The sequence below is a fragment of the Podarcis vaucheri genome (genome assembly GCF_965113315.1).
Source record: "Podarcis vaucheri genome assembly, chromosome: 10".
NCBI lineage: Eukaryota > Metazoa > Chordata > Lepidosauria > Squamata > Lacertidae > Podarcis > Podarcis vaucheri.
In genome coordinates, this window is record NC_138748.1 from 26,400,413 (window position 1) to 26,408,999 (window position 8,587).

General features: G+C 41.8%; 1 long non-coding RNA gene across 1 annotated transcript; it reads right to left on the minus strand.

Annotated features, from left to right (window-relative positions):
• Nucleotides 1–1,269: 1,269 nt before the first annotated feature.
• On the minus strand, nucleotides 1,270–6,583 carry LOC309541536. The gene is made up of 3 exons (XR_014223805.1): nucleotides 6,549–6,583; nucleotides 5,237–5,362; nucleotides 1,270–1,743 (listed from the first exon to the last, which is right to left on the minus strand). It is a non-coding gene; the product is annotated as an uncharacterized lncRNA (long non-coding RNA).
• Nucleotides 6,584–8,587: the final 2,004 nt, after the last annotated feature.

Consider the following 8,587-nt stretch of genomic DNA (forward strand, 5'->3'; position numbering starts at 1 on the left):
TCACTTGGACATGTGAAAAGGCTCATAGTTTTTGAGAAGTGTGTGTGGTATTCTGCTAAGTTATAGTCAGAGTGGACCCTACAGAAATGAATGAATACGGTAAGTTAGGTCCCTTAATTTCAATGAGTAAAACTTGGCTGAATACCATTCTATGTAGCACCAAATTACGGCACGCATACTGTTTTTTACGCAGTTTTGCCTGCACGATTACAGCAAAACATGTACTGAAAAGGCCTCTCCCATCTTATCACGGTTATTAATAAACCACAACAGAAGCCTTAACCTTTCTGTAACCCAGAATATCCAATCCACACATTTCCTTTCTTAAGTGTTTTAATGAGGGAAATTAAGTTGTTGCGAGCTTTCAGTAAAAAATGGCACATTTTAATTTCATAATTGCGGAGCTTAATTATATCATTACTGTTTGTACCTGCAGTTCAGCAAGGAGCACATTTGATGTTTTGTTGTTTCTGTGCAATTACAGGTGGCATAACCGTCGGAAATAATCATGGGCAGAGGAGCAAAGGACTGGCAGGAAAGTTGCTTCTTCAGAAGTCAGCGAAGCCATGGAAGAAAAGTATGTCATTTCTTTGGAATTCCTCTGTCAATTGTATCATACACCCTCGACTTTTTCTATGCAAGAGCATTTAAAATAATGATTCATCATACATTTTGTCTATGATTCTGTTGGTTCTCAGGCCTGCAAGTAGTCCAAAATCCCAGTGGACACCAGCTGTCACTGCCTTACAAACATTTTTTCTGTATCCTCAGGCATTTCAGTCTGTTGCATATGCTAGTCTGTTCTAAGGATTTTATCTTCTGTTTATTATTATTATTATTGCCTCCCACAGCTCTCTAATTGATCGCTAACGACAGGAAGTATCCTTCCAGGAAGAAAATGAATATTTGCTAGGATGTGTACTGCGAGCAGATATTTAATAAAATACCACGTTAACAGAAAACATCGAAAACAAAGGCTTGACAACTATGGATTCCAGTTCTGACTAATGACTCTATTTGCATTTAATTATGATTAAGAAAATCAAACTTGCTGTGTGAAAGAATGACTTGTGGGACCAAGCCACAGAGTAATACTTTTCCAAAGATGCAATGAAGCCTTATGCAGGTGTAAATGAGAACAATCCTTAATGCCTGTGAGAATCTGGTTCATAAAATGGATGAATATTTATCTGGCAACACAGAGCCACAGATTTAATTTTATTTCAACCATCTACCTGAAACACTGATTTACAGGACAATTCTGCAGTCTAACATTGTTGGAAGCTGTCACACCCGGACTAATACTGATGTAGATATAAGTCCATGCTAGCTTTCCCAACCTGGTACCCTTCAGCTATTTTGGACTACAGTTCCCATCCCCCCAAGTAAGCATGACTGGGGCTTCTGGGGCTGATGGGGATTGCACTTCAAAACATGTGAAGGGCACCAGGTGGGGGAAGACACATCTATGCACTTAAAGCTCAAAGAAAGCACAACAGCCAGAGAACTATAAAACATGAAAATACAAAAAGACAGGTTCTTCGGTAACTGCCACCAACCAACTGTGAGAAGATCATTTGTTCCTCCTCAGACACATGTCCACACCTGATATCACATATGTTGTCAACCATGGGGCAGGTGGACATGGAATAGGGAAAATGGTGCAATGGCCAAATTAGGACCCCTACTGGGTATACTTAGGCTGGTGGACCAGAGATCTGCTGCTTTAAAGGCACCCAATTCCTGTCAGAAGAAAGGTGATTAAACATATAGTATGAGATTATGATATTGACGTATGGTAGTGCTTGACTGTAAATAGGCAATAGTGATTAAATGTATCCATGTTGCGTTATCTTGTTTACAATACCCTAACAGTTAATGCATGTGCATAATTTGCCTCAGACACCATTTGTGATTTATGGTGCCCCCCCAACCTCCCCATGTGATGCGCCAGTCACTGTGCAACAATTGCGAAACAACCCTATGATGTACCCCATTCTCAGTACAGTGGTACCTCTAGTTACAAACTTAATTTGTACTGGAGGTCTGTTCTTAACCTGAAACTGTTCTTAACTAGAGGCGTGCTTTCGCTAATGGGGCCTCTTGCTGCTGCTACACCACCAGCACACAATTTCCGTTCTCATCCTGGGGCAAAGTTCTCAACTTGAGGTAACTATGCCAGGTGAGCAGAGTTTGTAACCTGAAGCATTTGTAACCTGAGGCGTTTGTAACTCGAGGTACCACTGTATATACAGTGGTACCTCAGGTTACAGACACTTCAGGTTACAGACTCTGCTAACCCAGAAATAGTACCTCAGGTTAAGAATTTTGCTTCAGGATGAGAACAGAAATTGCGCGGCAGCAGTGGGAGGCTAAAGTGGTACCTCAGGTTAAGAACAGACCTCCAGAACAAATTAAGTTCTTAACCTGAGGTACCACTGTATACTAGGCATGCCGGGCAGGCAGAATGACACCATAGCACTCTTCCCAGTAGTCTTTAATTCCCAGGATCCCTGTAGACACAGAATTGAAAACAGCAAACAACAACAACAAAGCCACCAGGATCCTTCCCAGAGGAAAGCTGGTGGTGGCAGGAAGGGGATATAGTCAACCTGTGGCAGACTTTGGGGCGGTCTTTCTCTCTCCTGCAATCCTTGCCATAGAACAATTGATGGTAGATTGTCCTGTAGGGGTGGAGAGATAGAGATATAAGAACATAAGAAGAGCCTGCTGGGCCAGGCCAATGACCTATCTAGTCCAGCATCCTCACAGTGGCCAACCAGTTGCCCATGGGAAACCAGCAAATAGAACATGAGGACTCTCCCCTCCCATGATTTTCAACAATGTGACTTATATCACCTTGGAGAACTGGTAGCAGTGATTCTGAGATGCAGCAGAATATGGTGACTGGTTCTAGACAGTACTGAGGCTTCAGAGCCCTGTGTGCCATTGCTGCAGCTATGGCACTTCAGTAACATCAGAAAGTTTTAGTCACATGGATACACAATGCAACATCTTTCCATACCAGTGATACCTCAAATTCCAGAATGTAGGGTGCTACTATGAGAAAAGAGCCACAGCATTATCTCATGTGACCTAGATCTAATGATGCCAGGGTGGCATGGGAGGATGATACTCTCTCTTCTCACACCCAATGCCAAGAGGCACAAATGTTGGCATGGGAAAGAGCCGTGCTGTGGGCTCCTCCACCATGACCTACATCTTCTGACAGCACCAGACATCAAAAGAGGTCCAAGGAAGCCATTTCAAGTAATCATCAAAGAGAAGGTCATCAAAGAACATGCCCTAGTTCAGTGGTAGGGCATGTTCCATGCATGCAGAAGTCCCATGTTCAATCCCTAACATTGCTAGTAGGAAAGAGTAAATGGTGATGTAAAAGACCTCTGCTCAAAATCCAGAAGAGCAATGGTCAAGGCATCTCTGCTCCTAGATCAGTTATAGATGAATCATCCTGAAATACTGGTACATTCTCAAATACTTAGAACAGGAATATCTTGGCATCCACAATTGCTTTCCTGCGAAACCTCGACTCTTGTCATGCCATCTTGTATACAAAATTAAAATATGTGAATGATGTGCATTTCAATTGCAATCAGTGGACTTAAACTGCATAGAAACATGCTTAGGAGCACAACCCTTTATGTATTTATAAAATAATTTATTTAGCTGTTCATCTGTACATATTCCCCGGAGAGCTTGCAAACAAGGCACTATTAGAAAATACAATATTTATTAATTAAAATCAACAAAAAGCAATAAATGCCAGTCCTCGTCTAAATCATTTCCTTGCAACAGACAGCATAAGCAGAAATGGGTAACACCTTGGATTTGAAATGAAATTTAAAAGCCTGGATGAACAAAATAGTCTTCTCCTATATCTGTCTATTCAGAAGTAAAGTTGTGTACACACTATACTTTTAAATAATATATATCTGAAGCACATTCCTTCCCTCAAAGAATTCTGGGAACCGCAGTTTCCTCCTCACAGAGTTAATGTTCCCAGCAACCCTTAACAAACTACAGTGCCCAGAATTCTATGAGGAGGGAATGTGCTTTGAATGTGCTTTCAAGGTATAAGTGCGTATGCAATAAGTCTTGCTAAGCTCAATGGGACTTAAGTGTTCAAAAGCCTGCAGCCTAAGTCCAACTGATTTCAGTGGGATTTAAGCATGCTTGCCTTTTGCAGAATTTCAGCCAGTCGTTGCTTTTGGGATGACAGCAAAGAAAGTAGGTTAGCTGACTTTGAAGATTTATGCAGATCTCTAAAGATTGTTTACATGGAGTTGGTTTTGTAAGGCAGTTATTTGTTGATCAAGATCTTCCTGCCCTTATGGAAGAACTGCCAGCAGCAGGCGTGACCTGCAATCCAGATAGCAAAGGAAATGGGTGTTTTCCTTAAGGATAGGAGTTGACATAACCTGGCACTTGCTGAGAACAGCAAATTCCTTTTGAAGATATTTTGACCTTAGGCATGCAGGTTTTGTGGATGAACCTTATGTTTTCCCTTCTACAGCTTTGAGCTATATTATTATTATTATTATTATTATTATTATTATTATTATTATTATTATTATTATTATTATAGCACCCATCTTACTGTGTTGCCCCAGCCTCTCTGGGCGGCTCCCAGCAGAATAGTAAAAACACAATAAAACATCAAACATTAAAAAGCTTTCCTAAACACGACTGCCTTCGGATGTCTTCTAAAAATTAGATAGTTGTTTATTCCTTGACATCTGACGGGTGGGCACCACTACCAATAAGGCCTTCTGCCTGGTTCCCTGAAACCTCACTTCTTGCAGTGAAGGAACCAGCAGAACACCCTTGGAGGAGGACCTCAGTGTCCAGGCTGAATGATGGTGGTGGAGACGCTCCTTCAGGTATATTGGTCCAAGGCTGTTTAGGGCTTTAAAGGTCAGCGCCAACACTTTGAATTGTGCTCGGAAACATACTGGGGGCCAATGTAGGTGTTATGTGGTCCTGGCGGCTGCTCCCAGTCACCAGACTAGCAGACTTTAGAGTTGGGATGGGGAACCCTTGGACCTCAATACATTGCTAGACTCCAATTCCCACCCTCCATGGGATCGATAGGAGCTGGCGTCCAAAACCTCTGGAGAGTCACAGGTTCCCCAAACCTGTTTTAAAAGGTAATTCAGGCATCTATTCTTGAGTACTCTCAAGCTATGTAACATTCAGTTCTGTGATGGAAACTCACTATGAAATATCTGCTCTTGCCCACCTTTCCACCTGATCTTTTTCGATATCCCATCCGCACTTCTCTGCATGTTCACTGTATACTTGACACATGCTTTTGAACTCCAGCACACCTGTTTATCCCAGCCTGCGAAACAACAAAAATGAACATACTGAAACAAAACAGGATGGGGAAAGATAAGTTTCCTATACCCTGCTGCTGCCACTACTGTTGTACACAGCAAGGGCAGTGCTAAACTGCTTTGTTACATGTAGTATATTATGCCCTTAGCCAAATATTTGGTAGCCAGTGGTGAGAGATATGCAGTGTCAACTGAAGCTAAAAGCCAACAATATGTAGACCTGAACCAAGAGATACTGGGGAATAAATGGTATTACTTGCTGATACTTTGTATTTAAAGCATTTTGCACCATGTTTGTTTGATTACAACATACACAACCCACATACTCTGGTCTAGCAAACAGTTAACCATCTCCTTGTATCTGCAGTCCCAGACAGGGAGGAAAATACAGAAGATTTCTCAAACACCTAACAGGCCACTGTAGACAGCTGATGTGCTGCACTGGGCTTGGCGGGTTACAGTTTTTCTAAGCTTGTAGTTGTGTGTGTGTGTTTTAAATAATAATCCCTTCTGCATGTTTTTCTGCAAAAGTGGTTCTCCCTCCCTGCTATATTCAACATATTAGCGAAAGTTAACTTCTGCAAGTGCCTGATTAAAGAAGTGCTTCCACTTAATGTTTGCTTGTTCTCCCGACAAGATCAAACATGTCTGTGAGAACTAATAACAGCAGTTACATTCCAAAAAACACAGATCAAAATTTTTCAGGCGCTTGCAATGTGTTTGCCTTGGCTCGGCCAATGTGGCATTATAGTCTATGCCGTGATGGAATGATAATTGGGTTTTGATGAAAAACATCAATCGCCATTGCATTGTGATTCGCGTTATATTTGCTTTAAAGTGAAGCTCAAAGTTGTTGTGAAATAAAACCGTTTGGTTTTGGTGATTGCATTTTAAAAGCTTCATCTTTTTTGCTTACAGGGGCTGTATGTGAGTCATGGCTCGAAATCAATAGAGTTGTGGGGATTTTTTTGTTTTTTGTTTTGAAAACACATACACATACAGAGTGGGATTACCTGGGGAGAAAACTATCAAAGGGCTTGCCATTAAAAGAAATATAAAAAACCCTGTTCTTTGTCATTCCTACCCCCAATTTCATTTCACTCTTAATCCTAGTTATAGCCATAGCTTTGCCAGGACTGCTGCCAGGAACAGGCACCTGATTTTGATGAACGTTTTAAAAAAATGGTTTACCAGAGTCGTTCTCCTGTCTGCATGAGGAATGATTCAGCTGCGGTTTGTGGCGAAATGAAATTCAAGTAGAACTTGCCCAGAGTGGTAGAGCTGCCCTTGGAATATATCTACATACATTATCCTAGCCAGGTGCAAAGACACCCATCTTTCTCCCATGGTGGAAAACAAATGTTCAATTATAAACAAACAAAGGGTGTGTGTGAGAGAGAAGGAAGACGAGATGGATACTGTTTGAGCATTTAATCTCGGTGCTAGCAACGGCAAATGACTTTGAGCAAGAAGCAATTTGGAATTAAGAAGGCTAATGTTCCTACACTACTACTAATACCAGTCTTCATAAACGACGTGTCAGTTGTGTCGTACAATAAGCCCTTCATGCATTCGAAGGAAGGTGTGGGCATAAAATGTGGATGGGGAGCAGACTCCACTCCTAAGGTCCCTGTTCCCACCTGCTCCATCACCCACACCCTTCCTGTGTTGAAAAAGGAAGTTTCTGAATGGATAGAGAAAAGTTTCTCTCCTCTCTCTTTCTCTCATAACACTAGAATTTGTGGACATCAAATGAAGTCGAATGTTGGAAAATTCGGGACAGTTAAAAGCCATTGCTTAGTTAGTTAAACTATGGAACTTATTGCCACAGGAGGCAGTAATGGCTACTAACATGGATTGGACCCATAGGAACCAACTCCTGGGGGCCGAGGTCCCTTCGCCCCACCAATAAAATATTTGAGGGGGCTGGGGCATTGATGGGCATTGCCCTTCAAATGGTGTGTGTATGTCACAACATGGGATTGATTATGCAGGGCAAGGCTTTAGCTGAGATTCTTGCATTGTCAGGGGTTGGACAAGATCGCCCTTACAGTCCCTTCCAACTCTACAATTCTATGATTCTGTGATAAACATCTACAAGATTCCTGTGTGTAACAGTAAAATGGCAATCAGAGCAGAAGCTGCAGTAAATGGATGCAACGTTTTTGCATTTAGGCATCAGGATCGGAGGAGGCTGAGTCAGACCCCTGCTCCTTCTAGTTCAGCATTGTCTATATCAGGCATGGCTGAACTTGGCCCTCCAGATGTTTGGGGACTACAACTCCCATCATCCCTAGCTAACAGGACCAGTGGTAAGGCATGATGGGAATTGTAGCCCCAAAACATCTGGAAGGCCAAGTTCAGCCATGCCTGGTCTATATTGACAGGCAGAGCATGTCCTGGGTTTCAAAAAGGGGTGCTTTCCAGCTCTACCTGGAAATGCAAGGGATTGACTTTAGGACCTTTTGCATGCAAAACATCTGCTCTCCCAAAAAGGTAAATTCCAGCACTTTGCTCAAGAAATTTGTATGATCAGACTAGGCTTTCCCAAAGAAAACTTTAGCTTCTCACTCTAACTGTTGTAACATTCCTGCTTGGCAGTATTGTTAGTTTTGCCCAAGAAGGTGTGAGACGGTTGGCATCACCCTTCCCTCAGTGACTGTGTCATGGAATATTTTTACTCTTCTGCAAACAACTCATATTCAAAAGAAAAATATTTCTCCAAAGGCTTTATAACTTCTTCTAGCGCTATAGAAACCCCTCACAGAAAATAAAAAATGGGTTGCTGCTACCCAGAGGCACAAAGAGTCTTCGTTATTAAAAAATGCTTGCCTAATTAGTTTTTCTTTCAAGTCGAACCACTTTCTTAAGCAACAACTTGGCAAAGCAGCCCACATGAAAATGAACAGAGATCATTGTTTTCACACCACCTTTGTAACTAAGCGAACAGCAAGTAACTCTTAATTATTTAAAGGTTGCTCCCTTTTTTATATAAAAAAGGAATCTCTCTTCATAATAGAAGTAAGAATGACAAAAAGCTCTGCAAATCACGCTTTTCAATGCAAAGCACTAGCCTAACTCAGCATTGGTGCTGCCTGTGTTACCTGTAATAGTTAACTTCCTTTTAAGTTTCAGCAAGACATCGCACACACACGCGCACACACACACACACACACACACACACACACCTCTATTTGTGACATTCTGGGCTACAAACTACTGACTTTATT